Raw genomic sequence first — 17,558 nt, 5'->3', positions numbered from 1 at the left:
AGGGAGCAACTGTCTAATAAGGAGCTGGCAGCTGGCCCGCTGCAGAGGTGGAGGGGCCTCTTCCCTGTCACAGGGAGGGAAACTTGCTTGGTTTCATCAAAAAGAACAAGAATGGGAGGCCGTCCGGCTTCCACACTGGATTGGAGAGGTTTCCCGTCCCAGCTTCTGGCTGGCTGTTAAAGACACAAACACCCAACCGGCCTGGCCTGAATAAAGGCTGCAAACCCAGGAAACATTCCTGCGGCCAGGTTGGGCAACTCCAGAAACTATTTGCTCATTGATTAGAAAGAAAAGGCTCTTCTCCCCCTCCGGTATCTGCCCTCTTTTCCTTTCTGTTGGTTCCCCGAGGACAGGGAGGTCCCCATGTTGGGGATTCCAAAGCAGTTGGATCCTCCTCCCTCCAGCTCATGCTGACCCCTCACAGGAAGGGGGCGCTGACAGGTCTGGGGTGGGAGACGGGGTCCTAGGCCATAATGCAACGGGAAGGGCTCTCTAGGTCATGGTTGCTCGCTTGCAAAATCAAGTACCTTGACCAAAATACTTCTAACACCATCTCCATCCAGGGTCTAATGTGCCCTGTACATGGACTCTCCTGGGACGCTTTTTAAAAATCCGCAGGCCTGGGCCCTGCCAGGGCTGACTGAATCTGATCTCCAGGGCTGATAGAGCCCAGCATGGGTGTATTTTAAACCATCCCCAGGTGTTTGGAGCACTCAGTAAGAGATGGAGAAGGCTCCACAAAGCCTTCCCTTAGGAAAGGCAAGAGGCATAATAAGTACTTTACATTATCACAACCACCAGTGAGGGAAGTATCACTCTCTCAGTTTATCAGTAAAGGCTCAGAGATGTTAAGTGACTCTCCCAAGGTCACACAGCGAGTGACAGAGCTGAAATTCAAACCAAGGTTTGGCTGACCCCAAGACCCATAGTCTTAACTTAACCCCTGCATAGTCCTGCTTCTCCACAGCCTGATCTTCTGAGTTTCAGGGCCTCCTCCTTTCCCCACCTCTGTCTCTCATGGTGGACCCGAGCATACCCAGTGACTTCCCTTCCATTTACTCTGGGCTGTTGGAGGCTAACACGATGGGAAAAAATACACACACCTCACTTTCCTCAGTCACTTTTTATCCAGGTGCTTTGTTTCTCATGTCTATTTTTTCCCCAAATCTTAGTTTTGTTTTTAATTTCAAAAGCAGTACCTTGTGTATGTTAGAGAAAAAAAGGGACCAAAACAGATGACATAGCAGCATTATTCATAACAGCCAAAAAGTGGAAACAACCCATATGTCCACAAACTGTTGAATGAATAAAATGTGGTGTGTTCATGCAATAGAATGTTATCCAGCAATAAAAAGAAATGAATTACGGACACATGCTACACCATGGATGAACCTTGAAAACACTACGCTAAGAGAAAGAAGCCAGTCACAAAAGACCATGTATTGGGGGTTGGCCCCGGGGCCGAGTGGTTAAGTTCGTGCACTCCGCTGCAGGCGGCCCAGTGTTTCGTTGGTTCGAATCCTGGGCGTGGACATGGTACTGCTTATCAAACCACGCTGAGGCAGCGTCCCACATGCCACAACTAGAAGGACCCACCCGAAAAATATACAACTATGTACCGGGGGGCTTTGGGGAGAAAAAGGAAAAAAATAAAATCTTTAAAAAAAAGAAAAAAAAAAGACCATGTATTGTATGGTTCAATTTACATGAAATGTCCAGAACAGGCAAATCTGTGGACCAAAAGCAGATTAGTGGTTTCCTAGGGCTGGGGGGACGGGGTGGGAGGAGCCTAGGGGTGGCAACTAAGGGGTGAGAGATTTCTTTTTGGGATGATGAAAACGTTCTAAAATTCTTTGTGGTTGCCCAACTCTGTGAATATGTTGAAAAGCCATTGAATCTTACACTATATATGGGTGTAATGTATATGTGAATTATATCTCAATAAATCTACTATCAAAAAAAAGAAGGGAGGGGGCCGGTCCCGAGGCTGAGTGGTTAAGTTCGTGCACTCGCTTTGGGGGCCTAGGGTTTGGCCAGTTTGAATCCTGGGCACGGACATGGCACCGCTCATCAAGCCATGCTGGGGCAGCATCCCACATGCCACAACTGGAAGGACCCACAACTAAACATACACAACTATGTCCCGGGGGGCTTTGGAGAGAAAAAGGAAAAATAAAGTCTTTAAAAATAAAAATAAAATAAAATAAAGAGAAGGGAAGAAAAACTCCATCCAAAAGCACAAAGCACTCATACTCCCATCCATGCAGAAAAGCTACATTCCATGCTTGTTTTCTGTCCTTCAGATCTTCATCTACATCTGCTTCCTAATTCACTTCCTTCCCCTGTCCTGCATCCCTTGAAATCCTCTGATTTTCTAAAATTATGGTATGGAGGGGCCGGCCCAGTGGTGCAGCGCTTAAGTTCACACGCTCTGCTTCCACACCCTGGGGTTCGCTGGTTTGGATCCCAGGCACGGACCTGCTCACCACTCAATCAAGCCATGCTGTAGCAGGTGTCCCACGTGTAAAAAATAGAGGAAGATGGGCACGGATGTTAGCTCAGGGACAATATTCCTCAGCAAAAAGAGGAGGATTGGCAGCAGATGTTAGCTCAGGGCTGATCTTCCTCAGTAAATTAATTAATTAATTAAATTAGGGTTTGGACATTATTATATTTTTAATGATCTTCTTCCCCAACTTTCTTCTTTCTCCCCATTTGTCCATTAAAAAAAATTAACCAATATACTTATTAGGGTGGATAAAATGTGGTATAGCCACTCAGCAATAAAAAGAAACAAATGCCAATAAATGCAATAGCACAAATGAACCTTAAAAACATTATGCTAAGTGAAAGACTACAAAAGACGAACAGCCCTAGAGGAGGGAGTTGGTGAGTCTGGGGCAGGGCTCAGGACTGGGTATTTTTTAAAAGCATACCAAAGACTACACATTCCATTTATCTGAAAATTCTAGAAAACCAGAGATACAAAGCAGATCAGTGGTTGCCTGGGGATGGGCTGGGGGTGGAGCTTGACTGCCAATAGGCGCGAGGGAACCTGTGGGTTGACAAAAGTATTCTAAAACTGGATTGTGGTGACGGCCACATGGCTCGGTACATTTATAGAAATTATCTCACTGTACACTTACAGCGGGCAAATTGTATGATATGTAAATTACACATCAATAAAACTGTAACAAAAATAATTACCAGAGTCTCCTTTGAGGAGGACCCCACAAGTCAAAAGTCCCATGGTTCAAAAAAAGCATGCACCCAATAATACCAAGTCAGAGTTATGAAAAAGTGGGGAGGAAAAAGAGAAGCCATAAATAAGTCTTAATTAACAATAATTAGAAGAATAAATATTCAACGTAATGATAGTCATTACGCGCAGGCGTTGTGCTGAGCTCTTCACAAACACTGGCTCTGAAGCTGCTGTGAAGCTGGGGGGTGGGGGGGTAGTGAGGGGTTCTTTAATCCCCTTGATGCCGATGAGCCGCTGAGGCCTGAGGGACGAAGTCATTTGCTCAAGGTCACAGAGCCAGTCAGTCTCGCAGCAGGATTCTCACCCAGAACCAGCCAACGCTGGTTTAGCCACTAAGCTAAAGCCGCTCTGCCATGAGGAGGAAGAGAAGCTGCATGGGTAGTTAAGAGCAACAGGAGATGGATGAAAATCCACACTGGGCACAAAGGTAGATTGCTGAAACCACAGATTGAATTCTCTATGAAGAATACAACCCACATAAAAATATGGGCCGATCCGGGGGCAGCATTTCCCAAGTACCGGCTGATCCAGAAATGTGCCGACACTGGCCGTGGAAACACAAAAAGCTGTCGAGGAGTTCCGAATTCTGAATCATTCAGCAGCTCGGGAACGAGGTCTGGAGACCGCATCCGCAACACAAAGAACGAATGCGAAGCTTGCACCATATCCAAATGTGGGTTGTGCTGGAAAAGCTTGGGCCCTCTGCCTCTGACATTTGGAACAAAACTCCTAAAACTCCAAAAGAACAGCTGGAAGCCAAAGCTGCAGAAGTTAGGCCTTTCCCACAGTCTCTAGGTCACATGCATTTGCAGATGACTCCAAAACAAGTGCTCACTTGTCCCATGGCACTTACAAGAGGAGGCTTTCTCTTTTTTAACGGATGCTAGCATCCTTTTTCATTACCAAGACAAATAAGCATTGATGTGAAAAGCAGCTGTTTTCAAGAGTGTTTGCCAATAAACCTAAAGGTAAGCACTCAGCCCCCACCAGTGCCTTTGCGCAGGCTCTTGAAAAACAAACCCCACAATCAATCCCATTTTCCTACAGGTACGAGGAAAAGGCAGGAAAATCTCAGACTGGAGTTCTGACTCCAAACATTCCAAGTAGGCAAAAAAAAAAAGAAAAATGAAAATAAGGAATCACACAAAGCCGACCAAGCCACGGTTCCAACAGACTTTGGCACATGCTGGGGCACAGCCACGGGCCACACGGCTAACTCTTAAAAGATGCTGAGGTAGGACTGCTGCCACAAGCACCGGTGGCACCTGTCCCAGCAGGGGTTCTCAAACTTTTTATTTTCCTGGTGGCAGCTCTTGCAAGACTCCACGGTCCTTTTACCTGGTCTCTTCCCATTTTCCGACATGATCAAAAATCGGAAACTTGCGCACATGCAGAATGACGTACATACGAGGTTACCCACTAAGGCATTGTTCGTAGCAGCAAAAATGGGAGACAACGCAATTATCTATCAGTAGAGGGTTAGTTAAACCAACCATGGAATTTCCTTACAATGAAATACTATGTGACCGTAAACAAATGAGAAAGCTCTAGGCACCACTGCGGAATGTGTAAGACATACTGTTAGGTGATAAAAGCAAAGTGCGAAGAAGTGCAGAGGGATTAGAATTTATTTTCATATTTGCACACAGAAATTTTGGAAGAAACCAGTAAGTGAGATTACAGGTATGCGGAAGGGCTGTTATTGGACCAAAAGAAGACAGGGTGGGAGTGGAACTTCTCACTGGATATTTTCTATATTGGTTGATTTTTCAATCACGTGAACATATTATCTATTCATAAAGTTGAAAAAAAGTCATGGGGCAGGCCTGGTGGTGTAACAGTTGGGTTCACACGTTCCACTTTGGTGGCCCACGGTTCACGAGTTCGGATCCTGGGTGCGGACCTACACACCACTTATCAAGCCATGCTATGGCAGGCATCCCACATAGCACAACCAGAAGGACCTATAACTAGAATATACAACTATGTACTGGGGGGGGGCTTTGGGGAGAAGAAGGTAAAAAATAAATAAAAATACAAATAAATTCATAGAGGAACATATGTAAATTGCTTACTATTTACTCTGTAGGAAAAGAATTTATATTTTTGCAAATGCTCAGAGGACCTGTCCCCAAGGGACCACAACCCCTCTGAGAATCTGAGCAAACAGGATGCAGGAGACCATAGAGAGGGCTCCACATGGGTGATGGGAAAGCAGGGGGATGACCCACACATGACCGAGAAGGAAGAGGTGCTGTGGGGGGCTCTGGTCAGCTGCTCTAAGAAGAACGCTAGACGCTGAGTCAGGTGACCAGAGTCTCTCTGGGATGTGTCAGGAAGAGTGCTCAGCTAAGTCCCTTTCTTTCATTCTGAGTTAGCTTCTCATCCACAACATGCAGAGGCTGAACTGTGTCAGCAAATACACGGGGCTCAAAGGCCTTCTTGGACACCGCGGCAAGCAGAGCCAGCACGACTGTTTTTTGGAGGGCGTCCTGAGCATGTCCATAGATTTTCCATGCTTACATCCTCTCATCCAGTAAAGCCCAGGTCTAGGGCCTCATCCCACAGACGGATTCACACACGTGCAAGACAGACATGAGGAGAGTCACTGCAGGCTTGTTTAAAGTGGCAACAGACAGAAACAGCATTGAGAAAGAGGTGGTTAAATAACAGTGGGCATCCACCCAATAGAAAACAGGGAAGAAATGAAAAAGAATGAGGTAGCCATTGAAAAGAATCAAGTAAATCTACATGTAATACTGAGGGAGGAACTTGTCTTCAAAAAAGAACCAAAATGGGATAGAATATGCTTAGAAGATCTTCAGAAGGATACAAGAAACTGGTAACACAGGTGGTCTCAGGAGAGAAACCGCTGACGGCGGGAGTAAAAGACAGAAGGGAGACTTGCTGTTAAATTCTTTTGTACCATTTGAATTGGCTCATGTTTGTTTTCCATCTCCACATACACAGCTCTTGGGTTGAACTGAAGGAGGGTTGATGTTTAGTTGACTAACTTCAACGGGCAAGCCCTGCATTTGGGCTTCCAAAAGCCCCAATGCAGACTTCAGTTGCATTATCAGAAATAAGACACTCAGGATGTGGGAGGCTATGTGGCCCTTTTCTGTCTGATTCTATTTGTGGTCTGATAAGTACATTCTCAGGGCTGCAATCTAATAATCTAAATGATGAATGCCATTTTTCTTTCCCAGAGTCATGCTTTAAGAGGGACATTGACCCATGGAACTGGTCCAGAGGCAAAGGGGCAAGGATGGTAAGTTGCACTCTGTGGAGGGAAGGACAGACTGGGAGAGGAGAAAGACCAGTCCACACGATGTACAGGGCTGACTCCTTCTAGAAAGGTCGGTGACAATGGCACTACAGGGCAAGATAAGGGCCAGCGGAGAAAGGGCAAGTAACCCCAGGAGAGAAGGAAATGTCTTATGCTAAGAGCTGACCCCAAACAGAAGAGGGCTGCCAGCCTCCTGAATGCCCTCGCTCAAGCACAAATGGCTTCTGTGTAAGCTTGGAGTCCAGATGGATCCAGATTTTAATCTCAACTGTGCCTCTAACTGCGTGAATTCAGGAAAATTAACCCTTGAGTCTCAGTTTCCTCTTTCTAAAATAGAGAGAATGTTCCGTTGGGAAGATAAGAGAGTTCTTATCAGGTGCTCAGCCAGAGCCTCCTATGTGGTTAACCCTCTAAGCTTTGCTGGTGTTACTGTCATATTACAGACTTATGGAACTGGAAGCTTCTGTGGCTGCCCCTGAGGCCACCTTGCAGGAGAGGCAAGACCCCCAAGGTGGCTCAGGCTCTGGGGAAGGGCAGCACCCTCGCCTGTCTGTAAACTAGGATCCTATCAAGGCCCTCCCTCTAGCCTCATCCACACCCCTCAGGATCTGGCACTCCTGCTTCTGGGTGTGCTGCCCCTTACCTGGGGCAAGCCCTTAACTTGGGGAAGTCAATCCTCTCCTACCACTCTGATCAAAGTTTTGGTACCACAGGGAGAAATGTCTATCCCTTCTCAGGACACCTGGAAACATCTCTGTGGCCGTGAAAGGACGTTTCCCACGTTACTGTTCTGTTTTGCCTGACCCCCTCCCTGAGGACTTAGCAGGGAACACCTGACCTGAACCAAGGTGCTGGGTCTGTGAGTGGGCGTCAGGGAAGGTGTGAGCCCCTGGAATTACAGGTACGGAGGTGGACACCTGTGCAGGCCTCCATGGCCCCTGATAGTTTCTCAAAGGGGCCTGAGATCCCGAAAGAGGAGCCTGGACTAGAGACACACTTAGGGCTTAAACTGACGTGGGTGTTAGGAGGGAGGATGAGAGAGTGAAGAGGCTCAGCTGAGGCCACAAGGGCTGGTTGTTTCCAATGCATTCCCAACCCCAACCCTCCAGAGTACCAGCAGAGAAATAACTCCAAACCTCCTGCCAGCAAGCTTTGAATCTGTGAATAAGGAAAACAACGCACAGGTGAGGGCAGGGGCAGGGGGGTCAAAGTAGGGGGTGAGAGAGGAACACAGAGAAGCCAAGCACTCGACCTTTTTTTCCCCATAGACCCAATGCATCTCTGGATGCCTGGACTGTTGCAGTAGACTCCTAACAGTCTTCCCAATTCTGGCCCAGGTCCCCATAGTCTTTTCTCTATAAGGTACCCCAGTGAGCCTGTTACAAAAGCAGTCAGATCATGACGTGCCTCTGCTCTACTCTCAGCCCTCCAGAGATCCCCATTTCTCTAAGAAAAGCCCAACCCCCATGGTCAAGCTACAGCTTCTTCTTAGACTTCCCAGACTTCTCACCAGCTACCCTTACCTCATTCACTCTACTCCAGCAAACATGCTGGATATGCTCCTGCCCAAGTCTTCTGTATTTTTGTTGTTCCCTCTGCCCAGAGGATCCTGCTCTTCCCCAGATGACCCCTCCCTCCTTCCCTTCAAAGGTCACCTTCCACAAAGGCTTAGAACATTGTATTTAAAATGGCACCCCACTGCCTCTAGCACTCCCTCCTGATCCTTCTTCCCTGCTTTATTTTTTCTCTACAGTACTTACCAGTTACATATTTACTACACCTATTTACATATTTATTACCTAGTATCCTCCCAATAAAGTTCCACGAGGGCAGGGGTTTTACCTAAATGTTGTGTTCATTACTGTATCTACAGCACCTATGCCACTGCCAAGCATTTAGTAGGTCCTTAACAAGTATTTCGTGAATGAATATACGATGCCTTTGTCCCCCCAAACATCAGATCCCAAGGAGGCCCCAGACAGCCCCAAAGCCAATCCGAGAGCTGGCCCTTCCTGTGAGCCCGGCAGAGGAGGGCCAGCAGAGGTGAGCACACTTTCCAGAGGCCACAGTGGGGCCTGAGAATAGCTGAGAACTGAGGGCTTTGGAATCCCCAATTTAGATCCTCCAAGGATGCTCATGAGCCAGGAACGCCCACTATAACTTCATGAATCTGCAAGCCGACCTAATGACTTCATGCCCACGGTTGCCAGTGACTGATCAGGTATTAACCCTATGAGAAGGGCCATGCAGAATCTCAGCTGATCCTCACACAGCAACCCTGGGAGGCAGGCACTGCAGCCCCGGGTGAATAAAACAAGACTCACAGAGCAGTGACTTGCCCAAAGCCACACAGCTGGCAAACAGGCAGAGCTGGGAACGGAACTCGGGCCAGCCTGACCCCAAAGCGTGTCACCTTAACCCTCACCTTGCCCTGCTCCTCTGATCTGCTCTGTCAGCATGTCTCCTCCCTGCTTCAGCCTTTTCACTCCCTGCACAAAGTCACCAAATGGGAGTGTCGAGTTCCAGCTGGGAGCGGTTTGTTCCCAAGAGGAGCCACTGGGGCATCTCATTAAACCCGGCACTGCAGGTGGAAGGCTAAGTGCTGATGGGGCAGCAGAGAGTTGACATGTGACATGGCCCACTTAGATGATGTCTTTAGGGAATTTCGACAGCACAGGAACTGGCTCTAAGAGCTGGAAATAAAGTTGGCTCAACACCTTGGCTGGTAGTGGGGCTCACTGGCCCTGGCAAAACCTGGCCATCCCCAAAGGCCTTAATTTGCTTAAACAAGAGCATAACCTTTGGGTGTTAATTCCCAGAGAACATCCTACCTTCTAACATAAAGGGGGCACACCAGGGGAACCAGGAAGAAGGGGAAAAACCTCCACACCTCGATTCCATGGGAGAACTGCGTATTAACTAAACCCTGTGGGACAGGGCAAACGCATGCCATTGATGCCAGCTTAAATACTTTCCCTTCTCATTCTTAATGCGCCCTTTCCGCTGACTGGGCAGCAGTTCAGACCAGACTACAGCTTTCTCTTTTAAACACCCTTTTAAGCCATTAGCTTAGGCTCATCTGGAAAGCCTGCTGGCTTTTTGATTACACAATACATCAGAATTATCTCGGGGGTCCATGTTCTTCGGCAGGTAGGTGGCTGTGGTTTCCCAGAATCCCTTCTGTTTATGGGAAAGCTGCAAACCAAGATTCTTCAGAGGGTGGGACCATGTGGAATCACCCAGCAATTTGAGGTTCTTTACTCAAGGCTCAGACCAGGAGCTCTCCTACTGTTTCATTAACGATCTTAATTTTTTCCCCTTGGAATTTTTTCAAATTGAGGTATAATTCACATAAAATAAAATTCACCAGTCCAAAGGGAACAACTTCAGTGGTTTTTAGTTATTCCCTCTGTTGTGCAACCATCAGCACTTTCTAACTCCAAAACATTTTCGTCATCCCAAAAAGAAACCAGGGCCCGTTAGCAGTCAGTCCCAATTCTTCTCCTCTTCCCTCAGCCCCTGGCAACCACTGATCTATTTTATCTTTGGATTTGTCTATTCTGCATTCTACATTTCATACAAATGGAATCATACAATACAGCCTTTTGTGTCTGGCTTCTTACATTTGGCACGATGTTTTCAAGTTCACCCCTGTTGTAGCACGTATCTGTATTTCATTCCTTTTTATGGCTGAATAATATTCCACTGCACGGATAGACCACATTTTGCTTATCCATTTATCAGTTGGTGAACATTTGAATTGTTTCCACTTTTTGGCAACTATGAATAATGCCATATAAACATTCGCAAACAAGTTCCTATGTGAACACGTGTTATCGATTCTCACGGGTACATACGGCGGAGTGGAATCACTGGGTCGTGTGGTAACCACGGTTCAACTTTTCAAGGAACTTTCAGACTGTCTTCCACAGCAGCTGCACAATTTTACGTTCCCATCGACAGCAATGAGGGTCCAATGCCTCCACATCCTTGTCAACAATTGTCATTTTTCTGTTTGTTTTTAATTATAGCCATCCTACTGAATGTGAAGTGTTATGGGCTTATGGTTTTGCTAATGATCTTTTAAGAAAACATGTCACCGCCCCTAGAATGTCACCATCTCACGAACACTGCTTTGAAGGCAACCCTGGCTAAAGCCTTCGGTGGTGGTAGTAATAACAACTCCTCCTCCTACTACTACTGACATTTTCTCTAGCATATACTATGTGCCAGACTGACTATCTTAGATATTTAATCTTCACTATTACTGTATGAAGTAAGTGCTATTATTATCTCCACTTGACAGGTGGGAAAATTGAGGCACAGAGAGGTTGAGTAACTTGCCCAAGGTCACATAGCTTATAAGTTACAGGTATGCAACTGGAATTCGAACACAGGCAGTCAGGCCCCAGAACTCTTGACCACTATGCTTTCATGGGCGGTTTTCTGGCACATGAAGTTTGCTGAGAAAGCCTGGAGGTAGCACAGGAAGCACAACACACCTGAGCACCGCCCTAAATGAACCCAGGGTAATTCTGAGTTTCCCTAAACCAGCTCAAGATGTAAGGCTTCTATCCATCAACACCACCTTTGGGGCAGGGCTATGATCATAGGAGGGGGGACCATGCGGTGGTAACAGGTGGCAGCTCTTCAGTCAGACACTCCTGGATCGAGGTTTCAGCTCCACAGCTCAGACCGCCAGTTGAAGTTGAGTCCTTTACCCTCCCCAGGCCTTAGTTTCCTCGTCTCCAAGATGGGTCTAATGGTAGAGGACTGTCGTGAGGGTTAAAGGAGAAAACGCATGACAGGAAGAGATCAGCACACTAGCTGACGTACAAGCCTGTCGGACTTGGATTTTATGCAGAGTTTGGCTAAAAACTGTGTACAACTCGAAATATGCTAAGCGGTCCCTTAAAAGCAGCTGGTGAAGGATTCCCATTCTTTAAAAGTTGCATGTAAAATGAGACTTTACTATGTAAAACATTACAGTGCAGTTTCAAGTTTGAATGATTCCAATTCCCACCGTGTGAGCTCACGTCCCACGGCCGGCTAACACTGAACTCAGCATCAGGCACCACGCTGAGCGCTTCATCTATTGCTCCTGGTCAGGAATTGCTGAGAGTAATTACTCCAAAGAGCAAAAGCATATAAACTGTGCCTGTCAGCTGCTACTACTTTAAAAGAAATCTAAAATAGCTGTGTTTGAGGATTTCTTAGACATTCCCTGCTAAATTCGCCCCCCTCCTTTTCTAAGGGTCTGTGGAAGATCGAAAAGTGGAGAGAGGGATGTTTGGCTACAGGTAAACACCAAACACACCTGCGCTGATTCCATCTTGACCTGGAGGTCTAATTTCAGGGTCTATTAAATCATAACTTTTTGTTCCTTTTGAAAGCAACATGCTGACACCGTCAGCTCTGCTTACCTTGGAAGCTTCAGATCTAGAAAAGCCTGCTATGCTTTATTACAGGGGAGGGAAATATAATAAGCCTTTTTAAATTACAAACTTGAATTCAGTGTGTGGCTGGTGTGTACATGGATATAGCTTACATGAAACTCATGGGCTTACAAACACAAAAACAGAAATTTCCAAACCCTCCCAGCATCCAACAGATGCTGCAAGTTCTTTCCCAAGCAGAAGAACAAAAGGCGCCCAGTAGGCTCCAACTGGAAGGCAAGAATGTCACCTTTTCTTCCCACATTCCCCACTGTGTACACAACAGGAGCGGCTGTGATCAGAGGAGCCGACATTTTAAACGGGTTGCATGTAAGATTCTATAATAAATAAAAGACATTCTTGGCATAGTTGGGGGTATCTGAATAAGGAGTGGATGCTAGATAGTGTAAATTTTCTTAGTTGTGATAATGGTATTGCGGTTTCAAAGGAGAATGTCCTCACTCTTAGGAGATGCGTGCTAAAGTACTTAGTGGTAAAACATCTGCAACATACTTTCGAATGGCTCATAAAGCACACACACACACACACACACACACACACACACAGAGAAGGGAGATACGACAGTGCGGTAAAGTCAGAGTACTCAGGTGTTCACTGTACTACTTCTCAACTTTTACAGATTTTTTAAGTTTTTCATAAATAAAGTTTTGGGAGTAGGGGGATATTCTATAATAAGAACTAACCGAACTAACCAACCTAACCAACCACGTATTTATTGAGGATGTAATCAGGACTGATACTCAGCTAGTATGCCATGACACAACTGCATCAACGGTCAAAATACTAAAAAAGTCCCTTGTCAGCTGGTGAGTAGTCTGTGCCCCTAGCTTTCTGGGGGCTTCCCCCACGCCCACCCTCCAGCTGCTCAGGACCCCAAGACCTGTTTGAGCGCTAAACGCCAGGCATCCACTTTGACTGCAAAGGGTCCATGCCATACTGGTCATGATTAAATGCTTTAAAACATCACTCCTGAATATTCTTAAGTACTGGTCACTCACCATGGAACATTCTTTCTCCTTAGTAAGGTTCCAGAATCTCTCTTCTTGGCCAACTCTGTCACTATAACTTGCTTCCCCTGAAGGAAAATGGGAAGAGCTGTGTGGCACAGAGGTTAAGCACTCAAGCTGACCTGAATTTAAATCCCGGCTACACCACCTCCTAGCTGCATAACCCTGGGCCAGTCACTTTACCTCTCTGAGACTCAGTTTACACCGCAAAATAGAAAACACAGGGGCTGGCCCCGTGTCCGAGTGGTTAAGTTCACACGCTCCGCTTCAGTGGCCGAGGGTTTCCCCAGTTTGGATCCTGGGCGCGGACATGGTACCGCTCATCAGGCCACGCTGAGGCAGTATCCCACATGCCACAACGAGAAAGACCCACAACTAGAATACACAACTATGTACGGGGGGGCTTTGGGAAGAAGAAGAACAAAAAGCAAGACTAGCAACAGATGTTAGCTCAGGTGCCAATCTTTAAAAAAAAAAAAGAAACAGTTCTAGAATGTTTACTTCAAAAATGCAAATTTGTTCCAACACGAACGATTTATTAGGGAACAATCTGTGCATAACTCAAATTTCAGGTTTGCTCATGTGTGTGATTCTGTCTGCAGGAAACACTAGGCGAACGCAGAAAAGTATACTCAGCGGAAGCAAAGGAATGCACAAAACACACGCATCTTCCAGCTACCCGGTTCACAATGCGTTACGCGCCACACCCATTCCATCTGGTATTACAACTTTCCATCTGACTCCAAATTATCCTCCTTCCACAATAACTCACAAGATGTAACCTACCGAGACCTACTTCCACAAGCAAACTTCTTTTTTTTTTAAGGTATCACAATGAAGTTTTTGCGTGCTGTGCCCGGAACCATTTCCCCATAAGCCCTGTGGTTTTCATTGGGTGGTTTTGCATAGCGTGGTGATTTTTAGGAAGGCTTATGTCCTGTTACAGCTGAATGACTGTAGTTCCTACCTCCAGAGCATGGTGAGGAATAAACAAGCTGTATGCAGGGGGAGGTTGTCTAGAGCTGGGTACATTGTAAGTACGCAATAAATGATGGCTATCACAGGTCTCTCACTCTGAATGCAGATAGAACCAGGTGCATAAAAGATGCCCAGTGAGCAATTACTAACTTTCCTTAAAAGATCTATGGCTTATTAATCTTAGCGGGCTAATTAAAGAGACTTATCCTTCTCTCCCAAGAGGTTGGGAGGGGCACAATTATCAAAACTGTAAATGAGAGATGAGGCTGGAAAGGGCTAATGGAGCCCTGCCCTTCGATGCCTGGCACAAGGAAGATAGAGTCATGAAAGACAGTGACTGCCGGCAAGGAGTCAAGGACATAAACTATTGGTCATCATGGGAAAATAGGGAGTCAGTTTTGAGACAAGTAGGCTAGATTCCGAGTCCTACTATAATTCAGGACCACAGGATAGTGTCAAGTAGTTAACAGTCCAGGTGAGAGGTTGGATGATTGGAGTTCAAATCCCAGCTCCACCACTTACCAACCACGCCACCCCAGCACATAACCACCCTCTCCTGCCTTGCTTTCCTCACCCATAAAACAGAGATCGTGATGGTGCCTATTGCGTAAGAGGGCGGGATGACTCAACAAGTCAATCCATGTAAAGCCCTTAGCACAGTGTCAGACACGGAAGAAAAGTTGGAGGGATGTTAACTAATTTTCAAAGCTAGAAAAAATCAGATGCCTCCAGAAAGACGACTGGAGCAGGACCTGTATGAATGGACAGCAGCAAAAAGAGGTCTGATTTAGCTGGAATGGAAAGACAGGATACTGTGAGAACTAATTTCCATCAGCCATCCACCCCAAAACCTTTCTGACACATAGCTCACACTTAGCTAGCCATGGTCACTGAAGAAATGTGATTTAATGTTTAGTCTCCCGTACATCAATTCCAAAAGAGGCCAAAGGCGCCCTGATTAACCAGAAGGATGAATCAGCTGAATGGACTGGTTCGCATCACTTCGTCTGGGTGGAAGCTGATGAGAGACTGGCCAAAGGAGAGACAAGATCTGGTCTCTCTCTGCCTACCCCTCCAACATCACCTTGCATCTGTTACCCCACTGTGCCCACCAGGCCTTTGCCACATCGGCGTCTTGCTCCTCTAGGACACTGCTCTCTCTCCTGTCTCAGGCTCTTGGTCTTTCCTATTTCCTCTGCTTGGGATTCTCTTCCTACAGTTCTTTTCATGGCATCCTCCTTCCCACCACTAAACACAGCACATACTTCCCGGAGACAACTTGCCTGCTTCACTCAGAGTGGGCCCCCTTGCTGCCCCAGTCACTCCCTCCCCCATTTCTCCACTTTATTTCCTTCCTGGAATGTAGGACTCCTGAAATCCTATTTATTTACGTGTTAATGTCTACTTAGACACCAGAACTGAAGTTCCCTGAAGGCGCAGGCCTGGTGTGTCGGCCTCTCTGTGGTAACCCCAGGGCCTGGACCATCGCCGGACATACAGCAGGCTCTGAATAACACCCACACGGAGGAGGATGTGGAGGTATCCATCCATCAGTAAACAGTCCTCGAGTGCCTCCGAAGCGCGAGCACTGTGCCTGGGGCCGGGGTGCCGACTGGGATAGAAAAGAGACCCAAGGCCAGACCTCTGAGGTCATTCTCATCCCAGGGGAGGATGGAGTCAGGGGGGTTTAGCCAGGAGTGGTGTCCATGGGAAGCAGGCCCAAGTAGGGAAGGTGACATTTTTAGGATGGGAGGAAGAGCTCCCCGGAGCACACACTTGGTGGCGGCAGCAAGGCTCTCAGGCTGGCAGGTAGGAAGCTTGACCCTCTAGGCCAGAGAAAGGGCTGGACCACATGAACCCCAAGAGCCCTTCCAACTCTGAAACTGATTCTCAGGCAAAAGTGAAGAAAACATAATAGTGACCAAGACAGGACATGGAACTGACTGAGTGGGTGGAAAGGTCTCCGACATGGACCACTACCTGAAAAACATCAGGTGCACAACAGCCCTCCTCACAGGAGTCAGCAAGCAGCAAGGGATGTCAAGCAGATGCAGCACGGCAAGATGATGGTTTGAACTACACACCCGCACGTCTCTATCTACAAACATCTACACAGGCTCTTAGTTGTAGTTATTGCTATAGATCATATCTGTAATAAATACAGAAATGAGTGATAGCTGTATGTAATGCATTTGAAGACCTACTATGTACAGGGTAGCATTTTGAGCCCTGGAGGTACAGCAATGGATACAACAGACCAGTCCCACCCTCGAGGGGCTCACATTCCGAGAGAGGAAGCAAGTAAATAATGTACAATGTTAAGTTGAATGGTAACAAAGACTACGAAAAGAAATCCCACAGGGTACAGGTGTGACACAATTATACAAGACGGATGTGATGAGGGTGAAACTGGGGCAGTGACCTAAATGACATAAAGGAAGAGAGCCATGAGGATACCTGGGGGAAGAGTGTTCCAGGTTCAGGAACAGCAGGCACGATGGCCCTGAGGCAGTGGAGTGCTGGGGAATAACATGCATTAGTAAAATCTCCACCATTACATATTATCGCTATAATGTGCATTTATATTACATTACAACCTACAAGGTATATAGTTATAGAGACCTTACTTCTAGGAGGATATACACCAGAATGTCTCCTGTAGTGATGTCTAGGTAGTGACATTATGCACAATTAATATCTTTTTTTCCCTCCTTAGGTATCTACATTTTCTAATGTTTTCCCCACAACATACGTTAATGGTATAGTAAAGACAAGTACCAATACCAACGGGAAAACCGAGGTATGAGGTGTTGCCAGAATTGCAGGAAGGTGAGAGCTCTCTGGAGCAGCTCGGTTCCCCACTAAGCTACTGATTTATGCTTAACACACAGAAACCCAATCATGCAACTGATCTTATTTCCCTCTTTGTTTGACTGGTAGGAAGCTCAGGGTCAAATCTGTGGTCTGCTTTTAGCAGGGATCCAGGCTTTATGGTAAGATCTTGGCTACTCAACCCTCCTCCTGTCCTCATCTTTCATACTTATTTTCCCTTTGCCCACTTCCCTATCTGAGATGCAGATATTATGGATCTAGGGACCCCGTGCCCTCAAATTCTTCATTGCAATGAGGCAAGAATGAACAAAGTGAAGAACGAGACCAAAAGAGACAAGAGGTTCTTCATGAAGTCTTGGAAAAGGAACGTTTGGGGAAGTTTTGGCACCATGGGAGAGAGAAGCCCCTTCTCTGGTGGGTCCCAATTTCCCATTACTGGGTCATCGCTTAAAGGGGAGTAAGGATGATCCAGTTCATCAGGCTCTAGCATGAAGAGGATAAAATGGCCCGAAAACCGTCTAAGCAGCGGTCCCCACATCATGGTGGACCCCTGGCTAAGTGAATCTAATCTCCCTGGGCCTCATTTCCCCAACCAGAAACAGAGTCTAGAACCTACTGCTCCCACTGAATGACTGGGAGGATATGTTACTACGCAAAGGCTTAGGGCAATGCCAGCATACAGCAAGGGCTATAACTGTGTTAATAATAACAGCTATTATACTTTGCAATTATCA

General features: G+C 46.6%; 1 protein-coding gene across 1 annotated transcript in view; it reads right to left on the bottom strand.

Annotated features, from left to right (window-relative positions):
• CDH1 (cadherin 1) overlaps nucleotides 1-17,558 on the bottom strand; it is a 72,627-nt gene that overhangs the window by 33,607 nt on the left and 21,462 nt on the right. The window lies entirely within an intron of this gene.

This window comes from Equus przewalskii, chromosome 3 (assembly GCF_037783145.1).
Source record: "Equus przewalskii isolate Varuska chromosome 3, EquPr2, whole genome shotgun sequence".
NCBI classification, from domain to species: Eukaryota; Metazoa; Chordata; class Mammalia; order Perissodactyla; family Equidae; genus Equus; species Equus przewalskii.
The sequence above is the reverse complement of the archived record's forward strand: the minus strand, read 5'-3'. Positions and strand labels throughout refer to the sequence as shown.